Here is a 21,251-nt window from a genome sequence, read left to right as displayed (position 1 = left end):
GTAGGAAGAGAGAGACACCTCAGTAGGAAGAGAGACACACCTCAGTAGGAAGAGAGACACCTCAGTAGGAAGAGAGACACCTCAGTAGGAAGAGAGAGACCTCAGTAGGAAGAGAGAGACACCTCAGTAGAAAGAGAGACACCTCAGTAGGAAGAGAGAGACACCTCAGTAGGAAGAGAGAGAGACACCTCAGTAGGAAGAGAGACACCTCAGTAGGAAGAGAGACACCTCAGTAGGAAGAGAGACACCTCAGTAGGAAGAGAGACACCTCAGTAGGAAGAGAGAGACACCTCAGTAGGAAGAGAGAGACACCTCAGTAGGAAGGGCTGTGACGTCAGCGAGGAAGCTGAGGATGAATGAAGGAGAAGACATATTGAAATCTGTAATTTACCATGTAATAGTATTGTGATGAGGGGTGATAGCACTGAATCAAGATTAATTCCCCCTGATTCCAATTCACGACCTCAACCACCATTGACCTTTGCTTTGCATTGCTCCCAGAGGACCACAGACGAACCTCTCCTCGGGTTCCTTATATTCCTCAGGAGCTACATAGGAAAGAACAAAACACCACTGTCAAAACAGCCATAGCTAACCTATGACCATACTGTAATTCAGCAGAAACTTAAATAATTTGAAGTCTGCAGGGGCTTTAGGGTCGTAGAATGATGTCAAGAGGCCTGCTGCCAAACTATTGTCAGATTCATAAGAGGACGGGGCATTGACCAGCATAAAATTAATAGGAATCTGATTTCCAGCATTACATGGAGATGCATTAGATCACCAGCCTATCAGGCTTGTAGAAGAGAAGAGAGAAAACCTATTATTCAAATGAATACTGACTCTCCAATGGGAATGGCACTGAGCTGGGTGTCATCATTGATATGTGGTCCAAAGGAAATAGCATCATACCTGGGTGTGTTAAAAGGAGATCATCACACAGTTATGAATGGTTAAGGCAGTATAAGAAGTTATCCTGTCAAGAAGTCTGCTAACAAGCCTAATGTGACACTCATAAGGGGGCACTGACAGGTATACATTTTTCTCAGATCATCAGCACATCAGATTTGTAGTAGAGTAAAGAGAGGACACTAATAGTTGAAATCAATACTAATCCCCAATAGGCAATGGGTTTGGGTTGGGTGCCATCTGAGTTCAGGAGTCCAGGTCCATTGAGCCCAGCACTGGTCCAGGTCCCTGGCTTGGAGTTGTCAAAGTCCTCACACAGGGGTAGAGCAGGGTGGGATACTGACCACCTGGACATGCTGTGAGGAGGGAAAACAAGATCACATCATCATCATCATCACAGTCATGATTGGCTGATGCATCATGAATAGGGAATAGTTCCACAATATGTTGCTCAACTATTAGTTTCACTACATTTTGCTGTAGCTTGGTGGTAGTTAAACTAAATTCAAATCTTGATAGCGTTTTCAGTAGTTAACTACTTTTTTTGCCATGTAGCAGTGTAGTGAGCTTCTGTCATTACTCACTACATATTCTACACTATCTTCGGGGTCTTTGTTCTTGGAATAGCCGTTGTTGGTGGAGCCATAGGAGGAGGTGGTGGAATTGGCTTGCTCTGAAAATTATCAACAAAACGTGAAAACTATTTGTAAATATGAGAGGGTCTGTCTTGGAAAACACTCAGCTCATAGCGCTGAACAAGCAAAGATTGGATTAACATAAATGCTCTCACAGTATGAATGAACACAACATACACATGTCACTACTGCTTTAGACAGTTAAAAGTGAATACCTCGCTTGTGTCCACCCATTTATCCAAGATCTTATCAAAGACGTACTGAAGAAGAAAATTAAAGGGATGAGAATGAAACCAGAAATAAGAAAACCAATCTCCCTGGAGTATTATAAACATTGTAAAGGTGGCTTTAAGATAGTGGTTATAAGCCTATACACATAGTTCTTCATAAATGTCTACTAATTTATGACAATTCTGACTAAAGAAACAGTTCATCTGTTTTTCAAAAAGTATTGTCTGTTCTCAAAGAGATTCATTAAATCCCGCCGCACCACTTTGGCAAAATATGGCGCTTTTCCACTACACTGCCCGGGTCGGCACGGCACGGCTCGCCTCAGCACGCTTTTGAACAGTTCTGGGTACGAGACGTTTTCCACTATACAGGAAAGACCCGGGACTGTAGGAGGAGTTACGTGTCATAAGATTCCCCCCGCTATACAGATCAGCGGGGGGAAATGCGATAAGAATTATGTCAAAATGCAGCACTATCGTGCACAGATCAGCCTTACAACATGTAACGTTAAGTGCCTGTTACTTGCCGCTTTCAGTTCTAGTAGACTAGTTTAGATCAATACTGACATGTGTTAAAGCCCCGATTCACTCGCTCTCGCACTCTCCGTTCCTCCGCTGCCTTTCAACTCATTATACCTTCTGCCCGCCTGACCACTATGGGGTCTAGAGCGTTCAGTCACTCTGCCCCCGTCTCTGGAACTCTCTCCCACAAGATATCCGCTGGATACAACTGGTGGTTGTTCTTTTGTCTTTTGTTTTGTTTGTTTGAATCACTGTTTGAACCTGTTGGAATCTGTTGCTTGTTTTTAAATCATGTTTTGTAAGGTGTCCTTGAGTGCTCTGAAAGGCGCCTATAAATAAAATGCATTATTATTATTATTATTAAAGAGTGACCGATAGGTGGATTGGCAGAAGATAACGCCTAAACATTAAATCAACACTAACACTGCTGTGTTCTCCCTTTTAGAGAGGAGACGATGGATCGTCTTTTTCAGAGGACCAGCTCATCATGTATGTTCTGGACCTGCACTTTGCAGGAACAGACACCACCTCAAACACACTGCTCACTGCCTTCCTCTACCTTATGACCCATCCAGAGATTCAGGGTCTGTCTTTAAACGTTATCTGCTTACCCGTTCCAAATTATTATGCAAATGATATTTTTCTCAGATTTTCCTAAATAGTCGATGCAAATGACAATCAGTATAATTTTCAAGTCATCAACCGTTAGAGTATAATTCACATTTTATTGAACAAACCTCCCAATGATAACAGTATTTTTATTTTAAAAAATAAAAAACTCAAAATCCACTGTTCCAGATTATTATGCACAACAGAGTTTCAAAACATTTTATAGGTTGTAAAGAACTAAAATGGTAATTTGATGAATTTAGGGTTAGGGGGTCATATTAGGAGGTCATATTTACTGAAATCAAAAGCTATTTCAAACAAAAACATCTTAACAGGTCAAGTTACATGTTAACATAGGACCCCTTCTTTGATATCACCTTCACAATTCTTGCATCCATTGAACTTGTGAGTTTTTGGACAGTTTCTGCTTGAATTTCTTTGCAGGATGCCAGAATAGCCTCCCAGAGCTGCTGTTTTGATGTGAACTGCCTCCCACCCTCATATATATTTTAATTGAGGATGCTCCAAAGGTTCTCAATAGGGTTGAGGTCAAGGGAAGATGGGGGCCACACCATGAGTTTCTCTCCTTTTATGCCTATAGCAGCCAATGACACAGAGGTATTCTTTGCAGCATGACAGTGGGCTCAGAAATACATGAAGACTAATTTCCAAACAGTCTTGTTTACTGATGAGTGCCGTGCAACCCTGGATGGTCCAGATGGATGGAGTAGTGGATGGTTGGTGGATGGCCACCATGTCCCAACAAGGCTGTGACGTCAGCAAGGAGGTGGCGGAGTCATGTTTTGGGCCGGAATCATGGGGAGAGAGCTGGTAGGCCCTTTTAAGGTCCCTGAAGGTGTGAAAATGACCTCGCCAAAGTATGTAGAGTTTCTGACTGACCACTTTCTTCCGTGGTACAAAAAGTAGAACCGTGCCTTCCGTAGCAAAATCATCTTCATGCATGACAATGCACGATGTCATGCTGCAAAGAATACCTCTGTGTCATTGGCTGCTATAGGCATAAAAGGAGAGAAACTCATGGTGTGGCCCCCATCTTCCCCTGACCTCAACCCTATTGAGAACCTTTGGAGCATCCTCAAGCAAAATATATATGAGGGTGGGAGGCAGTTCACATCAAAACAGCAGCTCTGGGATGCTATTCTGGCATCCTGCAAAGAAATTCAAGCAGAAACTGTCCAAAAACTCACAAGTTCAATGGATGCAAGAATTGTGAAGGTGATATCAAAGAAGGGGTCCTATGTTAACATGTAACTTGACCTGTTAAGATGTTTTTGTTTGAAATAGCTTTTGATTTCAGTAAATATGACCTCCTAATATGACCTCCTAACCCTAAATTCATCAAATTACCATTTGTAGTTCTTTACAACCTATAAAATGTTTTGAAACTCTGTTGTGCATAATAAATAAAATACTGTTATCATTGGGAGGTTTGTTCAATAAAATTTGAATTATACTCTAACGGTTGATGACTTGAAAATTATACTGATTGTCATTTGCATCGACTATTTAGGAAAATCGGAGAAAAATATCATTTGCATAATAATTTGGAACAGGCTGTATATAGTATATGCCTTCAAATTCATTTATTGGCTCTATTCTCTAGATCTATAGATTTTGAGAATAATGTGTCACTCCATTATAATTAGTATAATGTAACATTTGACAATATATACAGTAGAAATACAATGTGATTAGATTATAGCATCTATACTACACAGATGTAAAAGACCTAATTGTTTCCCATACCCTTTAATCCTCTCAGAGAGGTGTCAGCAGGAGATTGACTTGGTTCTGGAAGGGAAGGAGCATGCTTCATTTGAGGACAGACACAATATGCCCTACATGCAGGCAGTGATGAGTCCCAGCGGATTGCCAGTACTGTCCCCCTCAGTGTGTTCCACAGCACCACCAGAGACACTCAGGTGATCAAATTCAAATCATTATTTTTTTTTTGTATAGCGCATTTCTTACAAGATGCAACTCAATGCGCTTCACACAATGAAAATGTTCAGTCAATCAGTCAATCAATCAATCAATGCTGACAGAGCCGCGAGCAGGCAAAAGTAAAAACCTGTACACTATGTAGCCAGGAAAAATTCCCTTGCAGCCCTCTACCAATAGAGCGACTACTAGCCAGTTTGCCTACCAGTACCCAGCGGTGGGCCCCCCCCCCCCCCCCCCCAGGGAGCCCCCGCCACCCCACGCACCCAGCCCGCCCCACCACCAACACACCCGGCCCAGTCAAGCAAGCACAGACCCAAGGGGCCCCGCACAAGGGCGGCCAAGCAGGTGCCCGGCGGCGGAACAGACCAGGCACACGGGGTGGGCAACAGAATCCCAAAGGTAAGAAGAATCATGGATAAATATATCAGTGATGCTTAATCATTAGTCTCATCTGTACACTGTATTCATATCTCCCTCTGTACCCCCTCATCTCTCTCTTTTTCTCTCGTCTTCTCTCTTCAACAAATCCACATTGTTGTTCCATCTTCTTATTTCTCTATGTTAATTTCTCTATCCAGGGCACTCTCATCATTCCCAACCTCACTTCTGCGCTGCACGAGGAGGGTCAGTGGAAGTTCCCCCATGAGTTCAACCCTTCCAACTTCCTGAATGAGCAGGGAGAGTTTGAGAAGCCTGAGGCCGTCCTGCCCTTCTCTGCAGGTATATAGCGCAAAACAAAAGTACATCGCTATAGATAAATCGTGACCTTAGAATTATAAGGTTCCATCTCCGTTTAGGGTAGTTCAGAGATATTGAGCGTCAACGTTTTTACATTCCATTATGTTTTGTGAGATGGAACCTTTGTAATTTATTAATTACTAACTAAAAAAGGTCAACATTTTAAAAATAACACCACACAGGCATTAATAAACACCTAATGGATCAGATTATGTAAAAAACTAAATTTTGACCCAAAATGGAGATAGAACCTTATAATTCTAATGTCACGAAATATTGATGATGGAAATAAATGGCTGATTTAGCTTTTTTTCTTGTTGTTGTTGTTAATGTTTCAGGGCCTAGTAAGTGTCTTGGGGAAGGACTAGCTCACATGGAGCTTTTCTTGATTATGGTGACGCTTCTGCGACGCTTCCAGTTTGTCTGGCCTGAGGACGCAGGGGAACCTGACTACACTCCTGTGTTTGGAGTTACTCTGTCCCCCAAGCCCTATAGACTAGGTGTAAGGCTGAGAGGGAACCAGTGAGGGGGAAGAGGTCAGGTATAGTCTGATATTATCGATGTGATATAGTTAAAGTTAAACCCTGTATGTTGTTGTTGTTGTACGTAAATCTATTGTACTTGCTATTGTGTTTTACACAAATAATTGTTGCTGTCAATTTTGCTTTGTATAACCTTGATTAAGATTGATGGAACACTTCAAGCGCACTGTGTGCCAAAATGTTGGTTCATTCCAAGTAAATATTTCTTCCTCCTTTGTCTCCTTCCTTACATGCGTTACCATTGAAGAGCATACGTTGTTAAAATGTTATTGGACTGGTATGTAATATTTTTGTAAAATAAATAGTTAGCAAACATTAGTTTAACATAAGTTATGTGGAATGTTTGGCTTGCTGAATTCTTAATAAAAGTATTTATAAATGTTTGTTCTGCGGTTGTTCCTCGTCTCTAAAGCTCACAGCTCACAACCAATGAATCGAGACAAGCAACCTGTCATGTACAGTTGCAATCAAAATTATTCAACCCCCAATTGCACATTAGGTTTATTGGCGAACTATTTATCAGCTGTTTGCAATAAACAAATTACACAATAACTGTTTAAGTAGTTCAATGAAACTAATATTACAAGTAAAAAAAAAAAAGATCCAAATTCAACACAAAATTCTACTTGAGTAGGCTACAGCTCAAGCAGGAGTTGAAAATGTGAGAAAGATGCGGTGCCAACAACAGATTAACATCGCTATTAAAATCGATTTTCTCGGACCTAGCAACAGTGAACTCTCGCATATGGAGTATACGGTTTAGCAACAATGCATATCAGACTGAAAGGATATTACTATGGAAGGAGTAGCAGAGATATTTGGCAGTGCAATACATTATGAAATAAAATTGTATTGGTCATTTAAACACAATATGCAAGAGTAATAAGACACAGCGTAATGAAGTGCTTTTGGGCAAACAATGATGCAACAATCAACAATACATTTTAACAGTACAGCCTGTTGTCCTGGTGACGCCATGACGTCATAATAACATAACGTCATCATACATTGATATATGGCCAATAACAATCATCAACAACATTCAGAAACGCTGTATCTATCAGAGAGTACACATATTGCGACAGACTGCGCTTACTGTTGCGCTTACTTATCTATAGCCACGGCGATGTTACCGGACCGTTAACATGTCAGCCACTTCAACCACATTCGTGCGCTTCCGCGTGCCCTTGCAGTCGTCTGCAAGCTCGGTTCCAAGCTCGGTTCCAAGGTTGGTCCCAAGTTTGGAGCTTGGTTTCGATGCGGTCATTGGATTGCAGCTCATGGTGTGTATCCTCTCCTTGCTCTGGCTCCTGAGCTGGATGATTAACCGGGGGAAAGGTGGCACCGCGCTCCCGGCAAGCGAGGTAAACTGCGCGTCAATATTAATATGAATTAGCGTAAAGCACCGTTGGGCTAGTGCTGTGTGTTATGATTAGGGTTGTGTGTCAGGGCTGTGTGTTTTAATGCTGTGTGTCAGGGCTGTGTCTTAGGGCTGTGTGCTAGGGCTTGTGTATTTAAAAGGCTAATACTTACATTCCCATTTTGTATTTGAACAGGAGGAAATCTCGACACCAACAATTGACCAAACAATGTAAGTTCCATTAATTAGGATTTGTCATAATTCTTTGTTAAACTAAAGTGGTTTGATGATAACATGAACAGCCTAAATGCCTGCTGTGTTAGCCAGAATGAGAGCCCTGTTTGTTGTCCTCCTGCAGAAAGCTGTCGAAGGAGTTCACAGACCAAATAAAAAAAAAGCGATTGGAGAAGATGCTGGACATCCTGGAGTTTAAGCTGGATACTCACCTGGGCTCTGACTCCTCCTCTGACTCCGCCTCCTGCTCCAATTGGCCCTCCTCCTCGGCTCAGTCGTCCAGCTGCTGCTCTCAGAGGCCCTGTAGAACGTGTCGCCATAGGAACAGAAGAGGGGGGGGGGACAGGTGTCCAGGCGTGCCAGACTTCTTCCAGTCAAAAAGTTCTGCCTGCCAGCAAGACTCCAGTGCCTGTCACAGTTCCTCTGAGAACACGACCCGTGACCTCCTGCTGTCTCTGGATTTTCAAGACTCTGACCCGGACCTCCATCACAACCAGCACAAACAAGACCTGACCACTAACCCCCACGCCACTCTCAACCAGAGCCCCGAGCAGAGTACTACCCACGCCACTCTCAACCAGAGCCCTACCCCCAGACCGGGCGGGCTGGTCGCGCAGTGGAGGCGTGGACCCCCGGAGGCCCAGTGCCGCCCCAGACGCCCCCTGGAGTCCGGCACGAGTGCCTCCTGCCCACGGGCCAAATCTCCGTGCCAGCCTGTCACCACGGTAACGGAGGGCAAGCCCATCATGATGTTCCTGCGGGGCGCCTCCGTCCCCTTCATCTCTCAGGAGACCAGAGAGAAGTTGGAGTCGCACGTCCGAGGCAAACTCAGCCATCGTCTCTGGGGCTTCCCCCAGCGGGTCACCAGGTACGTGGGAGACCTGACACCTCTTCTGGTGCCCTCGCTGGCCACGGGAGACAGCAGGGTCATGGGCCATGTGACCGGCTCTGTGGTGTTCTCTCTGTGGGACAGCCGGCTGAGGGACAAGAGCAGACCACAGGTTAACCCCAACCTGAACACAAAGCCTAACCTGAGAACGGTCATCCTGCCCCAGCCGGCTAGTACTGGTGACACCAACCCTTCCCAGAGGGCTTTGCAGGAGCAGCAAGAGCCCAGGCTGGACATGAGCCTGAGGAGGAAGTGTCTGGAGGTCAAACTGTCTGACTTCCCCCGCCTGGTGGTCCAGTCCTACTATGCAGCCGGTCAGCCAATCAGGGAGATTCCCTCCACGAACCAGCCAATCAGGGAGGTACCCTCCACCAAACATGTCATCAAGGAGGTTCCCTCCACCAACCAGCCAATCAGGGAGGTTCCCTCCACCAACCATGTCATCAGGGAGGTTCCCTCCACCAACCAGCCAATCAGGGAGGTACCGTCCACCAACCAGATCATCAGGGAGGTCCCGTCCACCAACCATGTCATCAGGGAGGTTCCCTCCACCAACCAGCCAATCAGGGAGGTCCCATCCACCAACCAGATCATCAGGGAGGTTCCCTCCACCAACCAGATCATCAGGGAGGTTCCCTCCACCAACCAGCCAATCAGGGAGGTTCCCTCCACCAACCAGGTCATCAGGGAGGTTCCCTTCAGCCAGCAGGTTCCCTTCACCCTTCAGGTTCCCGTCAGCGAGCAGCCAGCAGCTCTCCTCAGGAGGAAGGTATCGTTGTTTATGAACCTGGTCATGAAACGCCGGAATAATATTCCACAGAGACCACCCCGGAAAAAAAAGCTCTCATTTGAGTGAGGCTGCTGCAGTCATGGCTGATGCAACAAGAAACAGCTGAAAAGCTGGTTCAACCCCATGGCTCCCGGACATATTAAGCATTATATCATTAAGCATTATATTTGGGATATTTTGGATACAGTGGAAGATGTATACATTAAACTGTCTATCTTTCTCTACATATTTCTCAGTGTTGTGTTCCTGAGCTCATTGTTGACTTCATGTAGCTATGGGACCAGCCTCATTTATAAAGCTTTGCGTATAACTGGCGTAAACGGCTTGCGTACCTACGCAAAGCAAGAACATTACGCACACCAACATTCGGATTAATAAAACGGTGCGCACGCCAGTGGCATTTGCAAGTCCCACGCCTGCTTCCATTTATGAATCACAATCAACTCTAAAATGTTGCGCACGGTAACGAGCGTCTTGTCCCACCCCTTTTGACGCCCATAGTTGCCTATAATAATAACTTTTTATTTGTGTAGCACTTTTCCTGCTAACGTTGCATATAAATGGTCAGTCAAACGCCCGACAGAACGGCAAAAAAAAAATACATTTCACCCAATCAGTCAATTTCCGCGCAACGAACGTTCTCGCCAGACCATAATATATAATATATTCCAGTTGTCATGATCAAACGTTACAAATGCAACTTACAGAGAAGCCACCCTTCTCTGCCCTCTCCCGCTTCCAGACAAACGCCTACCCTATATTATGGCACTTGGCTTAATTCAGCCGCTATAATTGAGCCGCTATCACAGGGCGTTAATACAAACCTCATTCACCTGCGTTCATTTTACAGATTGTTGCTGTAAAAATTAAGGTATATTTTGGTTTACCATTCTACTGTTTTACCGTTAATTCTACACTTGATATCAGCAAAAACAATATTTTAAAACGCTTGGTAATGTTTTTCTAACTGTTTGTTCCTGTAAAAATTAAGGTATCTTTTAGTTTACCATTGAACTGTGTTTTACCGTTAATTCTACACTTGACATAAGCAAAAACAATATTTTAAACAGCTTGGTAATGTAATTTGTATGGTAAATTGTGGTTTTCCTTATAATGGTCTTTAACCATTATTTATACGGCAAGTGTATATCATTAACAACAAAAGAATGTACGTTTTACAAATTGTTGCTGTAAAAATAAGGGGAAATATATATATATATTTTTAACTGCTTGTTCCTGTAAAAATGAAGGTATATATTGGTTTACCGTTCAACTGTGTTTTACCGTTAATTATATCCTTGACATCAGCAAAAACATACTTTAAACACCTCAGCAGGAAGAGAGAGACACCTCAGTAGGAAGAGAGACACCTGCAGTAGGAAGAGAGAGACACCTCAGTAGGAAGAGAGACACCTCAGTAGGAAGAGAGAGACACCTCAGTAGGAAGAGAGAGACACCTCAGTAGGAAGAGAGACACCTCAGTAGGAAGAGAGACACCTCAGTAGGAAGAGAGACTCACCTCAGTAGGAAGAGAGAGACACCTCAGTAGGAAGAGAGACACCTCAGTAGGAAGAGAGAGACACCTCAGTAGGAAGAGAGAGACACCTCAGTAGGAAGAGAGACACACCTCAGTAGGAAGGGCTGTGACGTCAGCGAGGAAGCTGAGGATGAATGAAGGAGAAGACATATTGAAATCTGTAATTTACCATGTAATAGTATTGTGATGAGGGGTGATAGCACTGAATCAAGATTAATTCCCTGTGATTCCAATTCACGACCTCAACCACCATTGACCTTTGCTTTGCATTGCTCCCAGAGGACCACAGACGAACCTCTCCTCGAGTTCCTTATATTCCTCAGGAGCTACATAGGAAAGAACAAAACACCACTGTCAAAACAGCCATAGCTAACCTATGACCATACTGTAATTCAGCAGAAACTTAAATAATTTGAAGTCTGCAGGGGCTTTAGGGTCGTAGAATGATGTCAAGAGGCCTGCTGCCAAACTATTGTCAGATTCATAAGAGGACGGGGCATTGACCAGCATAACATTAATAGGAATCTGATTTCCAGCATTACATGGAGATGCATTAGATCACCAGCCTATCAGGCTTGTAGAAGAGAAGAGAGAAAACCTATTATTCAAATGAATACTGACTCTCCAATGGGAATGGCACTGAGCTGGGTGTCATCATTGATATGTGGTCCAAAGGAAATAGCATCATAGGGTGTGTTAAAAGGAGATCAACACACAGTTATGAATGGTTAAGGCAGTATAAGAAGTTATCCTGTCAAGAAGTCTGCTAACAAGCCTAATGTGACACTCATAAGGGGGCACTGACAGGTACAGTATACATTTTTCTCAGATCATCAGCACATCAGATTTGTAGTAGAGTAAAGAGAGGACACTAATAGTTGAAATCAATACTAATCCCCAATAGGCAATGGGTTTGGGTTGGGTGCCATCTGAGTTCAGGAGTCCAGGTCCATTGAGCCCAGCACTGGTCCAGGTCCCTGGCTTGGAGTTGTCAAAGTCCTCACACAGGGGTAGAGCAGGGTGGGATACTGACCACCTGGACATGCTGTTAGGAGGGAAAACAAGATCACATCATCATCATCATCATCATCATCATCATCATCACAGTCATGATTGGCTGATGCATCATGAATAGGGAATAGTTCCACAATGTGTTGCTCAACTATTAGTTTCACTACATTTTGCTGTAGCTTGGTGGTAGTTAAACTAAATTCAAATCGTGATAGCGTTGTCAGTAGTTAACTACTTTTTTTGCCATGTAGCAGTGTAGTGAGCTTCTGTCATTACTCACTACATATTCTACACTATCTTCGGGGTCTTTGTTCTTGGAATAGCCGTTGTTGGTGGAGCCATAGGAGGAGGTGGTGGAATTGGCTTGCTCTGAAAATTATCAACAAAACGTGAAAACTATTTGTAAATATGAGAGGGTCTGTCTTGGAAAACACTCAGCTCATAGCGCTGAACAAGCAAAGATTGGATTAACATAAATGCTCTCACAGTATGAATGAACACAACATACACATGTCACTACTGCTTTAGACAGTTAAAAGTGAATACCTCGCTTGTGTCCACCCATTTATCCATGATCTTATCAAAGACGTACTGAAGAAGAAAATTAAAGGGATGAGAATGAAACCAGAAATAAGAAAACCAATCTCCCTGGAGTATTATAAACATTGTAAAGGTGGCTTTAAGATAGTGGTTATAAGCCTATACACATAGTTCTTCATAAATGTCTACTAATTTATGACAATTCTGACTAAAGAAACAGTTCATCTTTTTTTCAAAAAGTATTGTCTGTTCTCAAAGAGATTCATTAAATCCCTCCGCACCACTTTGGCAAAATATGGCGCTTTTCCACTACATTGCCCGGGTCGGCACGGCACGGCTCGCCTCAGCACGCTTTTGAACAGTTCTGGGTACGAGACGTTTTCCACTATACAGGAAAGACCCGGGACTGTAGGAGGAGGTACGTGTCATAAGATTCCCCCCGCTATACAGATCAGTGGGGGGAAATGCGATAAGAATTATGTCAAAATGCAGCACTATCGTGCACAGATCAGCCTTACAACATGTAACGTTAAGTGCCTGTTACTTGTCGCTTTCAGTTCTAGTAGACTAGTTTAGATCAATGCTGACATGTGTTAAAGCCCAGATTCACTCGCTCTCGCACTCTCCGTTCCTCCGCTGCCTTTCAACTCATTATACCTTCTGCCCGCCTGACCACTATGGGGTCTTGAGCGTTCAGTCACTCTGCCCCCGTCTCTGGAACTCTCTCCCACAAGATATCCGCTGGATACAACTGGTGGTTGTTCTTTTGTCTTTTGTTTTGTTTGTTTGAATCACTGTTTGAACCTGTTGGAATCTGTTGCTTGTTTTTAAATCATGTTTTGTAAGGTGTCCTTGAGTGCTCTGAAAGGCGCCTATAAATAAAATGCATTATTATTATTATTAAAGAGTGACCGATAGGTGGATTGGCAGAAGATAAAACCTCAACATTAAATCAACACTAACACTGCTGTGTTCTCCCTTTTAGAGAGGAGACGATGGATCGTCTTTTTCAGAGGACCAGCTCATCATGTATGTTCTGGACCTGCACTTTGCAGGAACAGACACCACCTCAAACACACTGCTCACTGCCTTCCTCTACCTTATGACCCATCCAGAGATTCAGGGTCTGTCTTTAAACTTTATCTGCTTACTATATGGCATATATCACCGGCGCCCCCCTCCCCTCTCTGGAAGAGCTGTACAACACACGCTGTCTCAGGAAGGCCTCCAAGATCTCCAGAGACCCAACCCACCCTGGGTACGTACACTTTACCCGGCTGCCCTAGAAAAGGCGGTACAGGACCATGGCCGCAAGGACAAACAGACTGAAGAACAGCTTCTACCCCAGGGCCATCCAGGCCCTGAACACAGCAAAGACCTAGGTTCTGGGCCCTGGACAGTCTGGACGGATTGATGGCAGCTGCTGGACTGAAAAAATCAGGTGTAGTGCTGAGGCACAAATATGTACATTTCAAGCCTGCAAACTGCGACACTTTAAATGAATGTGCAATAACACTATGTGCAATATGACAACCCTAGTCGTCTATCTGTACAGTATAGTATAGTGGATAGTGTACATAGCCTTTATTTATGTAAACCAGCTCCTTCTCTTCTTGTGTTTTTTTCCCCTTTTTTTTCTTTCCTAACACCAGGGGAGCCACCCCTCCTAAATTTCGTTGTTTGGTACCTGTACTATAGCAATGACAATAAAGACCATTCATTCATTCATTCATATATACATATATATAGTATATGCCTTCAAATTCATTTATTGGCTCTATTCTCTAGATCTATAGATTTTGGGAATAATGTGTCACTCCATTATAATTAGTATAATGTAACATTTGACAATATATACAGTAGAAATACAATGTGATTAGATTATAGCATCTATACTACACAGATGTAAAACACCTAATTGTTTCCCATACCCTTTAATCCTCTCAGAGAGGTGTCAGCAGGAGATTGACTTGGTTCTGGAAGGGCACAATATGCCCTACATGCAGGCAGTGATGAGTCCCAGCGGATTGCCAGTACTGTCCCCCTCAGTGTGTTCCACAGCACCACCAGAGACACTCAGGTGATGGGCTACAGCATCCCAAAGGTAAGAAGAATCAAGGATAAATATATCAGTGATGCTTAATCATTAGTCTCATCTGTACACTGTATTCATATCTCCCTCTGTACCCCCTCATCTCTCTCTTTTTCTCTCGTCTTCTCTCTTCAACAAATCCACTTTGTTGTTCCATCTTCTTATTTCTCTGTTAATTTCTCTATCCAGGGCACTCTCATCATTCCCAACCTCACTTCTGCGCTGCACGAGGAGGGTCAGTGGAAGTTCCCCCATGAGTTCAACCCTTCCAACTTCCTGAATGAGCAGGGAGAGTTTGAGAAGCCTGAGGCCTTCCTGCCCTTCTCTGCAGGTATATAGCGCAAAACAAAAGTACATCGCTATAGATAAATCGTGACCTTAGAATTATAAGGTTCCATCTCCGTTTAGGGTAGTTCAGAGATTGAGCGTCAAAGTTTTTACATTCCATTATGTTTTGTGAGATGGAACCTTTGTAATTTATTAATTACTAACTAAAAAAGGTCAACATTTTAAAAACAACACCACACAGGCATTAATAAACACCTAATGGATCAGATTATGTAAAAAACTAAATTTTGACCAAAAATGGAGATAGAACCTTATAATTCTAACGTCTCGAAATGTTGATGATGGAAATAAATGGCTGATTGAGCTTTTTTTCTTGTTGTTGTTGTTAATGTTTCAGGGCCTCGTATGTGTCTTGGGGAAGGACGAGCTCGCATGGAGCTTTTCTTGATTATGGTGACGCTTCTGCCACGCTTCCAGTTTGTCTGGCCTGAGGACGCAGGGGAACCTGACTACACTCCTGTGTTTGGAGTTACTCTGTCCCCCAAGCCCTATAGACTAGGTGTAAGGCTGAGAGGGAACCAGTGAGGGGGAAGAGGTCAGGTATAGTCTGATATTATCGATGTGATATAGTTAAAGTTAAACCCTGTATGTTGTTGTTGTTGTTGTACGTAAATCTATTGTACTTGCTATTGTGTTTTACACAAATAATTGTTGCTGTCAGTTTTGCTTTGTATAACCTTGATTAAGATTGATGGAACACTTCAAGCGCACTGTGTGCCAAAATGTTGGTTCATTCCAAGTAAATATCCTTTGTCTCCTTCCTTACATGCGTTACCATTGAAGAGCATACGTTGTTAAAATGTTATTGGACTGGTATGTAATATTTTTGTAAAATAAATAGTTAGCAAACATTAGTTTAACATAAGTTATGTGGAATGTTTGGCTTGCTGAATTCTTAATAAAAGTATTTATAAATGTTTGTTCTGCGGTTGTTCCTCGTCTCTAAAGCACACAGCTCACAACCAATGAATCGAGACTAGCAACCTGTCTTGTACAGTTGCAATCAAAATTATTCAACCCCCATTGCACATTAGGTTTATTGGCGAACTATTTATCAGCTGTTTGCAATAAACAAATTACACAATAACTGTTTAAGTATTTCAATGAAACTAATATTACAAGTTTTTTGTAAAAATCCAAATTCAACACAAAATTCTACTTGAGGCTACAGCTCAAGCAGGAGTTGGCGGTGCCAACAACAAATTAACAACGCTATTAAAATCGATTTTCTCGGACCTAGCAACAGCTGCAACAATCAACAATACATTTTATCAGTACAGACAGTGTTGTCCTGGTGACGCCATGACGTCATAATAACATAACGTCATCATACTTTGATATATAGCCAATAACAATCATCAACAACATTCAGAAACGCTGTATCTATCAGAGAGTACACATATTGCGACAGACTGCGCTTACTGTTGCGCTTACTTATCAGCCACGGCGATGTTACCGGACCGTTAACATGTCAGCCACTTCAACCACATTCGTGCGCTTCCGCGTGCCCTTGCAGTCGTCTGCAAGCTCGGTTCCAAGCTCGGTTCCAAGGTTGGTCCCAAGTTTGGAGCTTGGTTTCGATGCGGTCATTGGATTGCAGCTCATGGTGTGTATCCTCTCCTTGCTCTGGCTCCTGAGCTGGATGATTAACCGGGGGAAAGGTGGCACCGCGCTCCCGGCAAGCGAGGTAAACTGCGCGTCAATATTAATATGAATTAGCGTAAAGCACCGTTGGGCTAGTGCTGTGTGTTATGATTAGGGTTGTGTGTCAGGGCTGTGTGTTTTAATGCTGTGTGTCAGGGCTGTGTCTTAGGGCTGTGTGCTAGGGCTTGTGTATTTAAAAGGCTAATACTTACATTCCCATTTTGTATTTGAACAGGAGGAAATCTCGACACCAACAATTGACCAAACAATGTAAGTTCCATTAATTAGGATTTGTCATAATTCTTTGTTAAACTAAAGTGGTTTGATGATAACATGAACAGCCTAAATGCCTGCTGTGTTAGCCAGAATGAGAGCCCTGTTTGTTGTCCTCCTGCAGAAAGCTGTCGAAGGAGTTCACAGACCAAATAAAAAAAAAGCGATTGGAGAAGATGCTGGACATCCTGGAGTTTAAGCTGGATACTCACCTGGGCTCTGACTCCTCCTCTGACTCCGCCTCCTGCTCCAATTGGCCCTCCTCCTCGGCTCAGTCGTCCAGCTGCTGCTCTCAGAGGCCCTGTAGAACGTGTCGCCATAGGAACAGAAGAGGGGGGGGGGACAGGTGTCCAGGCGTGCCAGACTTCTTCCAGTCAAAAAGTTCTGCCTGCCAGCAAGACTCCAGTGCCTGTCACAGTTCCTCTGAGAACACGACCCGTGACCTCCTGCTGTCTCTGGATTTTCAAGACTCTGACCCGGACCTCCATCACAACCAGCACAAACAAGACCTGACCACTAACCCCCACGCCACTCTCAACCAGAGCCCCGAGCAGAGTACTACCCACGCCACTCTCAACCAGAGCCCTACCCCCAGACCGGGCGGGCTGGTCGCGCAGTGGAGGCGTGGACCCCCGGAGGCCCAGTGCCGCCCCAGACGCCCCCTGGAGTCCGGCACGAGTGCCTCCTGCCCACGGGCCAAATCTCCGTGCCAGCCTGTCACCAAGGTAACGGAGGGCAAGCCCATCATGATGTTCCTGCGGGGCGCCTCCGTCCCCTTCATCTCTCAGGAGACCAGAGAGAAGTTGGAGTCGCACGTCCGAGGCAAACTCAGCCATCGTCTCTGGGGCTTCCCCCAGCGGGTCACCAGGTACGTGGGAGACCTGACACCTCTTCTGGTGCCCTCGCTGGCCACGGGAGACAGCAGGGTCATGGGCCATGTGACCGGCTCTGTGGTGTTCTCTCTGTGGGACAGCCGGCTGAGGGACAAGAGCAGACCACAGGTTAACCCCAACCTGAACACAAAGCCTAACCTGAGAACGGTCATCCTGCCCCAGCCGGCTAGTACTGGTGACACTAACCCTTCCCAGAGGGCTTTGCAGGAGCAGCAAGAGCCCAGGCTGGACATGAGCCTGAGGAGGAAGTGTCTGGAGGTCAAACTGTCTGACTTCCCCCGCCTGGTGGTCCAGTCCTACTATGCAGCCGGTCAGCCAATCAGGGAGATTCCCTCCACGAACCAGCCAATCAGGGAGGTACCCTCCACCAAACATGTCATCAAGGAGGTTCCCTCCACCAACCAGCCAATCAGGGAGGTTCCCTCCGCCAACCATGTCATCAGGGAGGTTCCCTCCACCAACCAGCCAATCAGGGAGGTCCCGTCCACCAACCAGATCATCAGGGAGGTCCCGTCCACCAACCATGTCATCAGGGAGGTTCCCTCCACCAACCAGCCAATCAGGGAGGTCCCGTCCACCAACCAGATCATCAGGGAGGTTCCCTCCACCAACCAGATCATCAGGGAGGTTCCCTCCACCAACCAGCCAATCAGGGAGGTTCCCTCCACCAACCAGGTCATCAGGGAGGTTCCCTTCAGCCAGCAGGTTCCCTTCACCCTTCAGGTTCCCGTCAGCGAGCAGCCAGCAGCTCTCCTCAGGAGGAAGGTATCATTGTTTATGAACCTGGTCATGAAACGCCGGAATAATATTCCACAGAGACCACCCCGGAAAAAAAAAGCTCTCATTTGAGTGAGGATGCTGCAGTCATGGCTGATGCAACAAGAAACAGCTGAAAAGCTGGTTCAACCCCATGGCTCCCGGACATATTAAGCATTATATCATTAAGCATTATATTTGGGATATTTTGGATACAGTGGAAGATGTATACATTAAACTGTCTATCTTTCTCTACATATTTCTCAGTGTTGTGTTCCTGAGCTCATTGTTGACTTCATGTAGCCTATGGGACCAGCCTCATTTATAAAGCTTTGCGTATAACTGGCGTAAACGGCTTGCGCACCTACGCAAAGCAAGAACATTACGCACACCAACATTCGGATTAATAAAACGGTGCGCACGCCAGTGGCATTTGCAAGTCCCACGCCTGCTTCCATTTATGAATCACAATCAACTCTAAAATGTTGCGCACGGTAACGAGCGTCTTGTCCCACCCCTTTTGACGCCCATAGTTGCCTATAATAATAACTTTTTATTTGTGTAGCACTTTTCCTGCAAACGTTGCATATAAATGGTCAGTCAAACGCCCGACAGAACGGCAAAAAAATATACATTTCACCCAATCAGTCAATTTCCGCGCAACGAACGTTCTCGCCAGACCATAATATATAATATATTCCAGTTGTCATGATCAAACGTTACAAATGCAACTTACAGAGAAGCCACCCTTCTCTGCCCTCTCCCGCTTCCAGACAAACGCCTACCCTATATTATGGCACTTGGCTTAATTCAGCCGCTATAATTGAGCCGCTATCCCAGGGCGTTAATACAAACCTCATTCACCTGCGTTCATTTTACAGATTGTTGCTGTAAAAATTAAGGTATATTTTGGTTTACCATTCTACTGTTTTACCGTTAATTCTACACTTGATATCAGCAAAAACAATATTTTAAAAAGCTTGGTAATGTTTTTCTAACTGTTTGTTCCTGTAAAAATTAAGGTATATTTTAGTTTACCATTGAACTGTGTTTTACCGTTAATTCTACACTTGACATAAGCAAAAACAATATTTTAAACAGCTTGGTAATGTAATTTGTATGGTAAATTGTGGTTTTCCTTATAATGGTCTTTAACCATTATTTATATGGCAAGTGTATATCATTAACAACAAAAGAATGTACGTTTTTACAAATTGTTGCTGTAAAAATAAGGGGAAATATATATATATATTTTTAACTGCTTGTTCCTGTAAAAATGAAGGTATATATTGGTTTACCGTTCAACTGTGTTTTACCGTTAATTATATCCTTGACATCAGCAAAAACATACTTTAAACAGCTTGGTAATGCAATTTTTACGGTAAATTGTTGTTTGCCATATAATGGTCTTTAACTGTTATTTATACCACAAATTTATATTTTTAACAACAAAAGAATGTCCTTTTTAGATTGTTTTGCTGTAAAAAATAATATTCATCCTCTTATCTATCATTACAGTAATTCCCTGTAATTGTAACTGTGATATACTGTTTTTCATTTTACGGTGTTTTACTGTTGCGATTTAACAGTTTTCCACCGTATTATTCACGGATATTTTTTACAGTGTATTTTTATTTCTCCTGACACGTTGAGCACTGTGCTTTTTTTGTTGGTGAACTAGGCTACCGTAATAAGCCTAAAAAAGTTCAACTGTTCAAAAAGTGCAACTTCTCTGCTTTCAGAAACAGTTTTAATTTTTTAGATTGGGCATATAGTTCATGAATTACGATAGTTTGCTGTAAGACGCGAATCTATCGGCATTAGTCAAATACATGCTCACATCCAGTCATCTGCTCACTGCTCTCCATCAAAAATGGCACATCCATCATTACATAATAACAACTGCTCTGATTAGATTGCTTAGATTGTTTAATACATCAACGGGGGAAAAGCGAGATGAACTCGCGAGTATCATGCTTCCTCCATTGAACGGAGCGATGTATTTCTACGGAAAGGCTGACTGACGCAGGGCTCATACAATCTCTGCGATGGTTATAGATACGAGTGCTCCGGTGTCTTGCTGGTAGTCAAATATATTTATTTATATATATAGCATATGGATGTTGCGTGCCTGTTACCTGCCGCTTTCAGTTCTAGTAGTTTAGATCTCGCAACTAGGCGACGAAACGCTGACATGTGTTAAAGGGAGCAAGACGCGAATCTACCGGCATTTGACTGCCGCTGGACTGAGGAACAGCATAGGCACAGGACATCGCCATAATAGCGATTTTTTTGTTATGCTTGTTGTAAATAAAAGTTCTGTGATGCATTGAAATGACATTAAACTAAGATAATACGATGGTTAGCATAATTTTTCTAATCTTTATTAATAAGATATTACAGAAACAGTAAGTGACATTTTTCCAAGAGCGAAATCTGTTGTGGTATTTAAAGATGGCGGTTAGCGAAGAAATCTATGAACATGGGATGACGATTTCCATTGACCAATTAACAGTGTGCAGCGTCACACGTCACACGCAGCCTGGCAAAAAGGTACCCTTCGGCCCTATTGTTCCTGCTCGCGAAGGGTAGCTAAAGAACCGAGCCGACCCGAGCCGACCCGACCCGAGCCGAGCCGGGCCGACAAATGGAAAAGCGCCAAAGAAGCAGGCCAGCCGCCCTGTAGTGGAAAAGCACCAATAGTGACTTTGCTGTTTGCTCATTTGACAATACA

Source organism: Nansenia antarctica (assembly GCF_963989245.1).
Source record: "Nansenia antarctica genome assembly, chromosome: 5".
Lineage (NCBI taxonomy): Eukaryota > Metazoa > Chordata > Actinopteri > Argentiniformes > Microstomatidae > Nansenia > Nansenia antarctica.
This window is presented reverse-complemented; position numbering follows the sequence as displayed.